We start from the raw sequence: 13,422 nt of genomic DNA, 5'->3' as shown, positions 1-13,422 counted from the left end.
GAAAAGCCAACAAGGACCGGCACGCCGCTCCGCCTCGAACCCACGGGGACAGAGGGAGGAGACCCCTGGACTAGACAAAGGCTGCAGCCCCAGGAGGCCGGGGTGCGCGTGCGCCACGGAGCACGCGCGTGCGCGCGGCGGTCAGAGCGGAGGCCCGAGGCGTGGCGGGACCCGAGAAGGGAAGCGAGGAGCAGGGCGAAGCCTGGCGGCGCGGGGATGGGGATGGAGGGCTGTGGGTCGCTCGCGCGCGCCCTCTGGTGGCCGGAGGGGGAGGCGCCCCGCAGGCCTCACTGCCCGCCCCTCCCCTCGCGAGTGTCGCGCTCCCGTGGCTCGCGCCTGCGCCGCCCGCCGGCCTCGGGAACGCGCTCTCTCGGCGGCGCGCGCGCTCCCAGTCTCCGCCACCCACTAGCTCCGGCACCAGCAGCAGCGCCGCCGCCACCGCCCACCTTCTGCCGCCGCCGCCGCCACAGCCACCTTCTCCTCCTCTGTCCTCTTCTGTCCTCGCCTTCTGTCGATCATCAGGTAAGTGCCGCAGCTCTGAAATCCGATCCCCATCTGCCCCCTGTGCGTCATCCTCCTGCCGCCCCTCGCCCCAATATGGATTTAGGGCGCTGGGCATCAGTCAGACGCAACGGAGGGGGCCTCGGCGCTAGGGAGCTGGGAAGGAAACGCGTGCAAAAGATGTACGCACGCGGGTGAATGCGTGTGTCTGTGTGTGCTGGGGTCCGCACCATCCATTCCACGCAAACGGGGGGAGGGGGCGTCTGTGCCAGCAGGGTGGGGCGCGGATGGCGGTGACCTAAGGGAGGGGGTTTTTCTGTGCTCTGGATCACAGCTTTTGCCGCAATGGGCGTGGGTCTGTGTGTGTGGATGGGGGTCCAATGATGACTCCCGAAACTGAACCTAAAATCAGATTTCTCTGTCCCCGATTGCCATCAGTCCCAAGGAAGGTGTGGATTGGATCCTAGAAAAGATGACTGCCTGCATGCCTCTTCCCACACCTCCCTGACAGGGACTCTGACGGGCCTTCACTGGCCCTGATTTAAGGCGGTGTCCCGCCCCCTCCCCTTTTCCTCCTTCAGAAGCCGGCAGGGGACATTTGGGGGCTGGGAGGAATCGAGAGGATGGGGAGGGGTCCAGGCGCTGTCACTTTAGCCGCCCTTCCCCCTGCGCGCGCTTGGTACAGTGACAGGGGCAGCCCCGTGCCCGAGAGAAGGTAGTGCGCGGATCCCAATGTGGAAGCTCGGAGGCAGGGATCGATCACCTGGCCTCGCGGTGTCTGCGGGCTTGCCAGCCGCGGTTCCCCGCTCGAGGGCTCACACCGTCACAGCCCAGCACAGACCTGCGCAGGGGCTGCAGGTGCATTTCAGGGCGGATTCCTTTCTCTGCGTTCTGCTCCCGGCTCCCGGCTTGTGCGCTCCCTGCCGGAGGCACGAGCTGGCGCGCAGGGCTCGCCCCTCACTGCGGCAGTGGGTGTGGACCTGGGTGGGAGAGGAGGGGGAGAGTAGGATGTGTCTCCTCCCCGCTGCTACCCCTCCCCCGGTTTTTTCCCCCTCTGAACGCGAGGTGCCATCTTTTTGCGGCGAGTCACGTCTCTATCGTAGCGTGCCAAGTGCCGTGGCCGGGCTTTGGAGGACCCGCAGAGAAGAGCAGGGTCATGATGATCCTGGCGTTTAGCTTCTGCGCCATGCTCACCCGGTCGTTCACCTGGGGTCTTCGTAGGGAGCTTGCTGCTTTGTTCGTAGAGGTTGTGTGATTTAGGATCTGCCCTCCTAGCCCTGGTTTTTTGGCTTTCGTTCGACGAGGATATTTACCCACGCGCGGCGCGCAGCTCCGTCGTTTTTTTTCCCACACCACTCATTTCAGACCCTTTGTTGGATCTACTGACCTGCTGGGGTCTAGTCACAGCCCCCAGGGCACGCATGGAATGTATGTGAACCCGCGCATCCCTCTCCCCCAGTTCGGCACAGCTTCCGGGAGCGTTAACTGAGCCACACGGGTGGTATTCGAGGTGGATTCTCGTGTGCAGGTGTCCTCAGAGGAACCACATCCCTCCCCACATCCAGGGAGTCCTGGGGACAACACCCCACCATGTTTCACTGCTAGGGGCTCCATCCCCCTCGGGAATGGGGGAGATTCGGCAAACTTGGCTTCCCCACCACCACCTTTGAGACCTCTTGCCTCTCCCGGTGGGAGAGTGTGAGGAGGGGCCCTGGGATGCAGCGGCCACACCCATCCCTCCCAACCCATGGGGAAGAGGGGGGAGGGTTAGGGGTTGCCATGGGAACCATACCAGCCAGAGGAGGAACCTCTGGGCGTTACCCGGCCCCTTACTCAGCAGAGAGTCGGAATCCTGGGGTAGACTGTCAGTGCCAGCTTGTCCTATTGGAAGACTCCGGGGAAGGAGCTCCCCATCCCTGACCTGAGCATTAGTCTCATCGGCACTGGCAACCACAGCCATCCAGATAGGCACATCTGCTGTATTTTTATTATAGGCATACTGACTGACATTATTTTGTTAATATTATTTAAATGAGGGACTTTCACTTAAAAGTCCACATTTACAACCCCCCCTTGAAACCGGAGAGGGATGGAAATCGAACAGGTCCTAGCAGCCTCCCCCATCCTGCAGTAAGCCCCAGTCTTCGAGGTTTTCTGGTTAATTCTACCACTGAATACTGGTGCAGGCGTGCAGTTTTGAAACCAAGCGAGCACCTCTTAAGGGCCTAATCGCCCACGTCGGCTGCCCAGCTTGATCTGCATTTCTGAAAATGTCTCGGCTGGGGGTGGAACGCCCTCTCCCGGCCAGACCGCGGCCTGAGGCTGTGGCGTCGTGCCTGGGCCCGCCCGATAGAGATTTCGAGCAGCTGAAGGATGGATTCAAATATGACCCCATGACGGACTGCTGGGAGCAGGATTCTTGATCCTGAAGAAGCCAGGCTCTTGGAGTGGGCGCGGAATAGGGAAGCCTGAGAGGGAGGTTTTCTATTGTGGCCAGTTGGGCAAAGGTGTCACAGTCCTGTAGGTGGGAGATCGACGGGGGGGGGGGGGGGGGGGGGGATGGAGAACATTTCACCAAGTGCAGAAACAAAGCATGGACCACGCGTCTTCGAATTCGCTCCATTTTGCACTGTATTGGCTGTCGTGTGACGTACTGTGGTCGCCAAGGCCTGGGTTGTTAATGAAAGATCATCAGGGGTTGCTGCTTGGCCCTTGTGCGGAGATTGAGAGGTTCCGTTCCTGGCTCGGCCCTAGCTTTAGCAAACCTGCTTCACTTCAGAGCTAGGAGTTTGTGCTGAAGCCGAGGCTGTGGCGTGCTGAGCCACCCTGGGCTCATCCAAAGGAGTTCAAGTACCCAACAAGAGCTAAGACTTCAACCACTACCTCAGCAGATGGGGGAGCCCTTTTATGTCCCCCGAGGCCCTATTCACTCTCTAGCGCTCAGAAACTTGTAGCTCCTAGTCTTTTTTTCCGGCTGGTTAGCATTGGGTGGATGGTGGGAGCTGGAACAGACAAACCATTCCCTCCAGATCTCTTTTGGCACCCGCCTGGGCTTTTCAGAACTGCCCAAATTTTGCAAGATCCCTGCCCTGCCCTTTCAATTGTCGGGTCTCAAAGCAGTAAAGGAAGTGTGGACCTTCTGTAGGTTAATTCTGTGGTTACAGTTCTGAGATGTCATCTGTGTTTGATGCTGCCGTTTGCGTCTGCCACATAAGAACTGCTTGCCGACTCGCCATTTTGCAAAGCTTCTCTAAATAAATGGTTATCCAGCTAAGTGTGCCCGTCCCTCCCCCAGCTGCCTGCAATGTCTGCTGATTTTTGTGCACTGTTTGCCTTGCTGGCAGATGTGTATAGATTATAGCAGTAACCTGGCTTGGCTTTGGAGGTCATTTTAGGATGATTTGAGTATTCCTTAGCTTGGCTAGGTTTTTTTTTTTTTTTTTGGCGGGGGTGAGGGGTGGGGGTGGGGTGGGGGGAGCTAAGTGACAGCCAGCCCGTGGTGTGTCTATCTGGCCCTGCACAGACCCTGTACACACACATGCATGGTGGTGGAAGGGCGTGGTTCTTAAGTGGCTTCTAGTGTTAGGCTCTGTTCCCTAGAGATGAACAAAGGAAACAGATAGTGCCCAGGAATTGCAAGAAGAAAACTTAGTAATGCTTTGATTGAGGTGAGGCCAGGCTTGTTCCCACCGGGAAAAGGAGCCCTTGTACTGAGCAAGCTCTTTGACCCCCTCGTCCTTGGAAGGCTAGACAGGGCTCTGGTGCCCTTTGTGTAGACTGACTTTTCCTGCTCCCCCTTTTAACATCAACACATCCAGTCCATTGATTTAAAACTTTAAGGATTTTTGTTTTTCTCCATCTCTCCTCAGCATGTTGTATGTGACTTTTGTGATTCCCTGGCTGTGTGTGAAAAGATGCATTGTCTTTCCAATTGAATATATGAACCTTTCCAACAATGTCTTCCCTTCTATGTGTTTTGTTAAGATTTTTTTGATCCCCTCCTAAAAAGGAATCACTTCAAAGGAGATTGTAAAAAAAAATAAAATAAAATATTCTTAGAGACTTACTACAGAGCTAGACATATAATAGGTATTTGGCCCATAATCATTTAACAGATAAGTGAATTAAATGGAGAGACAGAGGTCAGGAGGGTATCGGAGAGAAAGTAGAGTGGGATGCATATTCAAGGTCACAGCATCTGGGAAGCCTGGGGACAAATCCAATCTATTTTCCCGCGTGTCCAGCTGGTGCCCAGACAGCTGCCTGTGATCTACTGCTGCTCCCATAGCTTCCACAGGTGGCTCCCCTGCCCCTTGTTGGTGAAAAGGGAAGCGTGGAGAGGGGAGAAGAGGCCACCTATGAGGTGATCACAGTCCTGTTGCAGGTGACTGGAATGCAGGTGGGGACCCTCACCTTCTCCTCTCCCTCCACTGTCCTCCATTCATCAACACTTCCAAGACCGTCATTTCTCTTCACCCTCAGAAGCACCCCTCTGGCTACTCAACCCACAGGAATTAGGGGTATCTGGCCAGGAGAGAAAGAGAGACGTCCCTAACTGCTCAATGGATCTTTTCCTGGAAAATCATGGTCCTCAGATGGTGGCTGAGATGCCTGGAAAGTAGTTGTGTCAAAGAGGGTGGCTGCTGGCATCTTGTGGGTAGAGGCCAGAGATGCTGCTAAACATTACAGAGCAGTCCCCAAATGGCACTGTCACTGGCATGGGGAAGCCCTTTTGCAGAAACGGTCTTTCTCTGGCACTTTTTATCTCAGTTACATGCATTGCATGTCTTCTAGAACTGCAGGCTGCTGGAGGTGACCTCATATGGTCCTCACAGCTACCTCACAGAGTGTAACTGTTACCATCCCTGAGAGACAGAAATGCTGCAGTCAGAGAGATTTCATAACCAGCGCAGGATGCTCAGCACGTGGCATACAGCTAAGCTCCATGAGGTTTAATAGACCTTTGTGGGCTAGCCTGGGAACCTAGTCAGGCTTTCCAACTACCCGGTCTTTTTGCAAGAACCTGATTGGATCACAGGCTAGACTAAGTTACAGGTGTGTGGACTTAAGTGTTCGGTGTCTGATTTTGACATCTGGAGCAAAGGACTTTGCTCCATCTTGGTGCTCTGCTTATCAAACAGAGAGGGAATCTTCCCCAAGGACATTAACCCCCCACCTGATTCAGGGGTCCTGGACTCATCTGTTATGTGAAGGGGCAGCCAGGTGTGATTGACTCAGAGACAACTATTAATTAAGACTGGGGATGGAGGGCTGGGAAGATGGCTCAGCTGTTAAAATGCCTGTCCCCAGCATGAGGACCTTCCTGAGTTCAGTTCCCCAGCCATTACATAAAAGCTGAGTGCTGTGGTATGTATGTATCTGTTACCCTAGTGGCTGGGCAAGGATGGACACAGGTGGGCCCCTGATGCTCTTTCCAGAAAGTTTAGTCAGATTCACGACCTCTGGGTTCACTGAGAGATTCTGTCTCTACAAATAAGGTGAAAAATGATGCAGGAAGACACCCAATGTGATCATACGTACAACTATGCCTATATACACACACACGGATGCACACACATGCGCACACACACTCAAAGCATATATACACAAAGATTGGAGATCAGTCAGATTCAGCTGTGGTGGGGTGAAGTCATGAAGTGTTGGGGGATGTCTTAGATGCTGTCCCTCCCAGGGGTAGAGCACTGGCACCCATAGCTGAGGCCCAGCTCTGATACATATGTAGAGTTGTGGGCACAAGAAGCCTTCATTTCAAGCATCCCAGGTCTTCCTGGGCAACAGTGGCCCTGGAGGCTGTGCTGGCTGCCTGGTGAGACCCTGAGCTGCATTTACGTTGTTTCTGGTGCTACGGAGACTGCTTGGGCCACAGGCTCACTGCTGCTCTCTGTGAGGTGACTGCAAGGGAGCAAGACTCCCGCCTACTCCCCCCCCCCCCAGTGCCAGGGTCGGAGCCCACACAGTCACACTTGCCTCACTGCTGTCACTTTGCCAACCGAGTGGCTAGCCAGGAATTTCTTCCCTGCCTCCAGCTGCTAGACTTCGTGGGGAGGCAGTGTTGAGTTCACCCCAGATACATGTGGCATTCTGGATTGTTCCGTAGGGGTGTGCATAGAACGGGCTTCTGCAAAATAAGATCTCAAGTGACTTCCAGGCCATTATCTTAACCTTTTCTCTCTGCTCATGGTCCAGCAGGCTCTTCACTGAGCCCAACCAGCTACTCAATAGGAAATCCCAGAAAATGTATCTTGTACCTCAGCTACTCAAGGAACTGGTGTAAGTGCCTGGAGAGCAGGTGCCCAGCACAGAGCAGTGGCCTGCAAGCAGAGGTCATTTGGTTTAGAGTCCTTGGATGCCAGTCCCATCTCCCCCAGCAATCCAACATAAGGTGGTGCTTAGCTTCTGGGGGAGTTTTTTTTTTTTAATATATTCATATGTGACCCAGGGTATAATAATGCCTGACTAGAAGGTTCCCAAGGAGTTTAAATGAGGTGATGGGTGCTCACCATGGCCTGGCACGTGACTGCTCAGCAAATGGCATCCTTTAACAGGATCCTTTGGACGGGCACCTGTGATATAGCATATGGAGGTATCTTGAGCCACTATTGGAATATGCTGTAATGGATAAATTATACCAAGTAGGAACGAAGTCCAGATCCTCTGGAACTAGGCATTGTTGTCTGGGCGGAAGTGGATCTCCAAGATCACACACACCCAGGTTTAAATGTACACACAGGACTCTTGCCACAGCAGGGACTTATCTGTTGTCCCGCTTCTGTCTGCTTCCTTCCTGAAGCCCGCTCCATGCCAGGAATAAACTGCAAGCTCCCCACACCAGCCTTCCCTGCATGCCCTGCACTTGCCCTTCCTCCCTCCCTCCCTCCCTCCCTCCCTCCCTCCCTCCCTCCCAGGAAGGGTGACCTGGCTCCGTGTGTCAGGCCCAGAGGGCTTCTGATTTACTCATTCAATAAAAGCCACTGCTCAGGACTGAGAAAGTAATGGCGGTAAAGGGAAGGCCCTGCCTGTGGGGAGATTTCGAAAGGGGTGATTCCCATCCTTCAGAAGCCAGTAGGTAAGCGGCCATCATGGCAAATGATGTCAAAAGACAGAGTAATGTTAAGTAAAACACACTCCTGGGAGATAGAACCTGGGGATTCCAAACACTCAATAAGCAGAGCCGTGTGTGATTCAATATAACACGCTAAAGAAGTCTTCTCCGCCACGGGATCAAGACTAAGATCAGGATACATCAGTTTTAAATCATTTTAGGAATCGTTTTTAGTTTTGTTTGTTTGTTTGTTCAGTTATGTGTGTGTGAATGTGTGTCATGTATGTAAGGGTGCCCTCGGAGGCTGAAGAGCATCAGATCTGATCTCCTGGAGCTGGACTTACCTGGACTTACAGGTAGTTATGAGCCACAGGTGTGAGTGCTGGGAACCAAACCTGAGTCTTCTACAAGAACAGGACGGGCTCTTAACCACATAGTCATCTCTCCAGCTTCTTGAGCGTGTGTGTGTGTGTGTGTGTGTGTGTGTGTGTGTATCACATGTATTTATTTACTTAATGTGTGTGTATGCATGCCACAGTTCACTTGCAGAGTTTATAGAGCAGTCTGTGAGAGTCAGTTCTCTCCTTCCAGCATCTGCATCCTGGGTCTCAAAGTCAGGTCATCAGGCTTGGTAACAAGCGCTGTACCTGCTCAGACATCTCACTGAACCATGCTTATATTTTTTGGGGGGGAAAATGTATTTATGTGTGTGCAGGCTTGTGTGGCGTATGTGTACACATGCTATGTACACGTGGATATGCAGTGGAGGCCAGAGGACAACACCAGGTACCTTCCTACATTGCTTTCTACCTTATTTGTTTGTTTACTTATTCAAAAGTTTTTATTTGGGCTGGAGAGATGGCTCAGTGGTTAAGAGCATTGCCTGCTCTTCGGAAGGTCCTGAGTTCAATTCCCGGCAACCACATGGTGGCTCACAACCACCTGTAATGAGGTCTGGTGCCCTCTTCTGGCCTGCAGACATACACACAGACAGAATATTGTATATATAATAAATAAATATTTAAAAAAAAATTTTTATTTTATGTCTGTGGGCATTTGGTCTACCTGTAAGAGTGTGCACCATGTATGTGACTGGTGTCCACAGAGGCCAGAAGAGAGTGTTGGATCCTCTGGGACTGGAGTTACAGATGTTTGTGGGCTGTGATATTACTGCTGGGAATCAAACCCAGGTCCTCTGGAAGAACAGCTAGTGCTCTTAGTCATTGAGTCATCTCTCCAGCCCCTATTTATTTTTGAGGCAACATCTCTTGATGAATCCAGAGCTAGGTAATTGACTAGACTGGCTGGATCATGAGTTCTGGGATCTCCTGTCTCCATCCCTGCCTGAGCTCACCTGTTGGGGTTACAGATGAGCATCAGTAGCTCTGAGAACCTAAAGTAAGGGTTCCTAGGCTTGGTGGGAGGTGACTTGGGAGGTAAAATGTTTGTCACACACGCATAAAGACCTGAGTTCAGATCCCCAGCACCCATGTACAAGCCAGGTTAGGCAGTGTGGGTGCTCACGCCTTTAACACAGGCATTTAACCGATGTCTCCCCAGCCCCTAGCTTGTACTTACTTAAGTGATGCAATTGTTGTAGCAAGATATAATAGCTATGTGATGGCTCACGTTATATGATTAGGATAGCAAATAGGATAGACAGAGAAGGTTTCCCACAGCCTAGATGACCTTGAGCAAGAGCTTGGCTGTGGCAGGAGGCTGCCCTGGCAGCAGACAGGCCCTGTGGACCCCAGCCTTGACGAGTTGGTTTTTCATTTCTTACTGCAAGAGGCCAGGAAGGCACCTATCGGGGAGACTGCTGTGTTAAGTGAAAGGCAGGTGTATTCTTGCCTGTCTCTAAGGCCCCCAGAACTCCAAAATCCTTCGCATAGGAAACACATCAGGCTCAAATCTAAATTCCTTCGACCCCATGCTTGCCTGTTGTGACTGTTTGGAAACCAGAGACTGGGGTTGGGTGTCTCCCTCTATGGCCCCACATTTTAAATTTTTTTTTATTTTTTATGTATAAATGTTTGTCTGCATGTATGTCTGTGCACCATGCGTGTGCCTCTGCCTGTGGAGGTCAGAAGAGGCATCAGATGCCCTGGAACTGGAGTTACAGTTTTGAGCTGCCGTGTGGGTGCCAAGAATTGAGCCCAGATCCCGTGGAAGAGGAGGCGTTGCTCTTAGTTGCCGAGCTACCTCTTCTGCCCCTCCACGCCTTCCCTGAGCGCTCCATTTCCAGTAGACTGACTAGCCAGAAGGGTCCACTTGTCACCCCTCCCCCACTGCCCGGTCAGCGTTTGGGTTAGGGACAGATGCTGCCACCGCTGGTTTTTATGTGGGTGCTTGGGGTCTGAACCTGGCTCTCCATGCTTGTGTGGCAGGCCCTTCACCCACTGAGCCATCCCCACCAAGCCTCAGGAACACTTATTTCACCAAGTTATTTCTCTTGTCATGTCCTTCCCTGGTTGCCTCCCCCACCCCCCAAAAAATGGGTTTACAGATGAGTTAACAATCTGAGACCAGTCCTAAGAGAAGCTTAAAGACTGTCTTTAGTTACACACACCCATAAATGTGAATATTTGCTATTGAATGTCTGAAGTTTTTATATTGAGTTTGCTGAAAACCTGGTCACTTTTTAACTTTGATATTGGCAGTACTTCAGAATTCAAGTACATTTATGTTACTAGTCAGAGGAAAAGTTGGCTATGTGAATTCAACAGCGTAACCACCGGATGCCTCTGGGGCACAGTGGAAACCACAGTAGGAACAGGTCTCTTTCAAAGCTGCCCATGGCCTAGAAGACTTGGACAGCATTTGGGGAAATTACCAGCCTATTCCCTGCTTAGTCTTTTCCCAAAAGAACACAGGAAATACTGCATGGCCTCAATCTGTTCTGGGCACTTCGGTTCTGCCTCAGCCCCATACCTACGCAGCCAGATCAGACTAGGAAGATAAATTTTGCACACACACACCAAAAAAAAAAAAATCCTAAATTTGATCAATGGAAGATCCTTACACACTCCCAGGACCTTCTTTAAGCCTGTTGAATATTCTCCTCCAATAATCCCTGGGAATGACAGGCCTCCCGGGTGGCTCAGTGCTGGGCTCCTCCTCCAGGCTCCAGAGTCCCTCCCTTGGCTGTGCCTGGGAAAAGGCTAATCACGGCTGCGCTGTTCCCTGCAGAGTGCTAATGAGAACTGAGCGCACTGAAAATGCTTGCCTTTTGGTGACACAAAAACATAAACAATCACATCCTGGTGCTTAATGGCTGATGGAGAATTGCAGAAAAATTATCTTTTGATAAGCAGAATTCGTGCTATAAGTTGACAGTCAGGACCAAGGCTAAAAATAAGACGTTAAAAGATTTGATCCATCATTTGTCGCTGGCAAGACTGAATTAGAGAAGCTAGTGAACCGCTCACCACGTAGTCTTGGCCATCATCCCCTGCTGCATCCTGAATTTATTACATTTCCCAATGACCAATAAGAGATGTTCGGCAAAAAAGGAGAATTCCTGGACCTCTATGCTTTGCCTGTGAAGTGGGAATGATTCCGTCTCCCCTTGAAGTGGAGTGGATGGTAAGGCCTCAGCCTCAGTTTTCACAGAACTTGAATGAAACGATCCATAGGAATTCCTTCGGGAATCTCAGAAGTCAGTGCTCAGGGAGGGGTTGACTCCCAGCAGCCACTGCGGATGCCTGATCAGAGGTCCCTCGTGGGCTGAGTGAGCCCGATGCCTGACATGGTACAGCTGCTGCCACCCTGTCGCTGTTTCCCGCCAACCGGGGGCAGCTGGTCCCTGTGGTGAACACCAAGTCAGCACAGGCTGTACCCAGAAGGAAGAGCAGGTGGCCAAAGTCCAATTTGAACTAGCCACGTCTGTCCCTATTTTAGAGAGGAGGAGACCCAAAGTCAGGGTGCAGGGCACTAGGTGTGGTAACCTCCAGTGATTCCTAGCCCATGCCAATGCTGGCTTCTCCAGAAAGGGGCTGGGACTTCCTCTCGGGCTCAAACTGTGACCCTTGAATGGAATTTCCTGGGAGCGTTCCTATTTTTTTTTTAATGGAATTTTCAGTTTCTTCCTAATTGATGCAGGCTTGATACAGAACCTCGTATTCTAAATATTCCCAGGGTGGCTTCTGCCTGCCAGTCGGTGTTAGCATGTGACAAAGACTCAACTAAGGCAAGAGTAAACTAGAGCCGGACATTGACTTTGACAGCGTGACCCTCCGGTGGCTTATTACTGAATGGCTTCAACTGAGCGGCCGCTGAAGTTCATTGGCTTAGCCCTGTGCGAGGAAGTCGTCTTCTTGCCCTCCCAACCCCCAGGACTGGGGATTGAACTCAGGGCTTCATGTGTACTGAGCAAATGTTCTTCCAGTGAACCACAGCTGCAGCCTGAATGGAAGGGCTTCTGAAGTAGGGGGCCGATGGGAAATCTGTAGGACCATGGTGTAAGCCCACCCTGACAGGGGCTGTTGGCTTCCCCTCAAGGCTGGGCTTCAGCGTCTTCTGACCCCCACCTCACTGCTCCTTTAGAAGCCCAACACCCATTGCCGTATACTCCTTGCCCCCTGGGCTGTTGCAACCTGCCACCTTCCAGTCCCCTGTGTGGCAGACTCCAGCCTTAACGCTTTCCTCCCTCCACATCGCGGAGTGGACCTACGAGTTTCCTGCAGACACCACCCGGCTTTGTCTCTCTACTTCTGCTTTCACTGCTTCCAAAATGAGTTTAGTCCTTACCCTGGCATCATTATAGAAATGATATTTCCTAGAGAGAATTCTAAAATTTACGTCCAACCCATTTTGCGTTCCATTGCCAGACTCTCCTGGGAGCAACATGTTGTCAGTCACCCCCCTGTCCACCCATAAATCCCCAGTCATGTTCTCTGTCACCTGCTAAACCAAGCCTGCCCTCATGCCCGCCACCCAGACTCTGAACCTCTCATTCTCACTGCCGGCCGTATCTCCTTCATAGGTGGCACCACTTGCTGCTGCCATTCACAGGGCAGTCCTCCTATCTCAGCCTCCTGGGGGCTGGTATTACAGGGTGTGCCTGCTAGAACCCTGGGTGAATGCAGCCGTGTGCTCCTAAGCTATGCAGGCTGGTGCTGGGTGAGCCTGACCTGTTCCAATAAAACAAGTCTCTCCCTGCTGATCCACGGTCCCACTGGTCTGAACACCTAAAAATAAAAGGCACATTTTCTATGAGATACTTGATTGCTGTCTGTTCTACTTCAGACCAGCCAATCAGCCTGTCTCCCCCGTGATCCAGATCTGGCTGGCTGTATGAAGACACACAGAACACAGCAATTATTGGTTGAGTTTATTTTACTAAAAACTGTGCCTTGGTCCTCGTTCTCCCATGAGGTTGAGGGGAGCATTCTTTGCAAAGGAGCAAAGAAATGGGGGGCGGGGGGCTTAGGAAAGAGCCAGATGGTGCCTTAAACCCAGGTCTGTCCCGTCAAGCCCTTGGGGCTGCCTCCTTCAGGCTCCACACTCTCCGCCAACCCAAAGGACCTCTGCAGGAGCCAAAGGACCTGTCTGTAGTGCTAAGGACCTGGGAAGCATGCCCAGCGAACGGGTCACTTGTAACACGAGCTTGGAGAAATTATTTTAACCTGAAAACAAGCCTCTAAACCAGGCTGCTGCTTCATGCAGCCCATGACGGCAGAACCAAATTTAGCAGCATGGACTGGTCCACGCTTACCAAACCCGACTCTCTTAAAATCTTCCAGCTCACAGCCACCACAGCACCACGGGTTTCCGAACGATCAGGCTGGAAGATGGGTGTGAGGGGAGCAGTGTGTAAAGAAACTCAAGGAAGATTCAGGCAGTGTCTCCAGGGAGAG

The 13,422-nt window shown here is 52.2% G+C and overlaps 1 protein-coding gene across 13 annotated transcripts in view; it reads left to right on the top strand.

The window, feature by feature from the left end:
• The first annotated feature begins 309 nt into the window (after positions 1-309).
• The window catches only part of Mapt (microtubule associated protein tau), a 97,432-nt gene continuing 84,319 nt past the window's right edge, over positions 310-13,422 (top strand). For 7 of the 13 annotated variants that reach the window (XM_041635543.1, XM_041635544.1, XM_041635541.1 and 4 more), the window contains exon 1: positions 370-522. The gene's annotated coding sequence lies outside the window, so the exon portion shown is untranslated. Of the gene's footprint in view, positions 523-13,422 lie in introns of all 13 variants that reach the window. The other 6 variants (XM_041635545.1, XM_041635536.1, XM_041635546.1 and 3 more) reach the window with 6 other exon arrangements.

The sequence above is a fragment of the Microtus oregoni genome, unplaced genomic scaffold, assembly GCF_018167655.1.
Source record: "Microtus oregoni isolate MIOR12 unplaced genomic scaffold, Mior012 000048F_ref0000485, whole genome shotgun sequence".
Classification (NCBI taxonomy): Eukaryota; Metazoa; Chordata; class Mammalia; order Rodentia; family Cricetidae; genus Microtus; species Microtus oregoni.
This window is presented reverse-complemented; position numbering and strand designations above follow the sequence as displayed.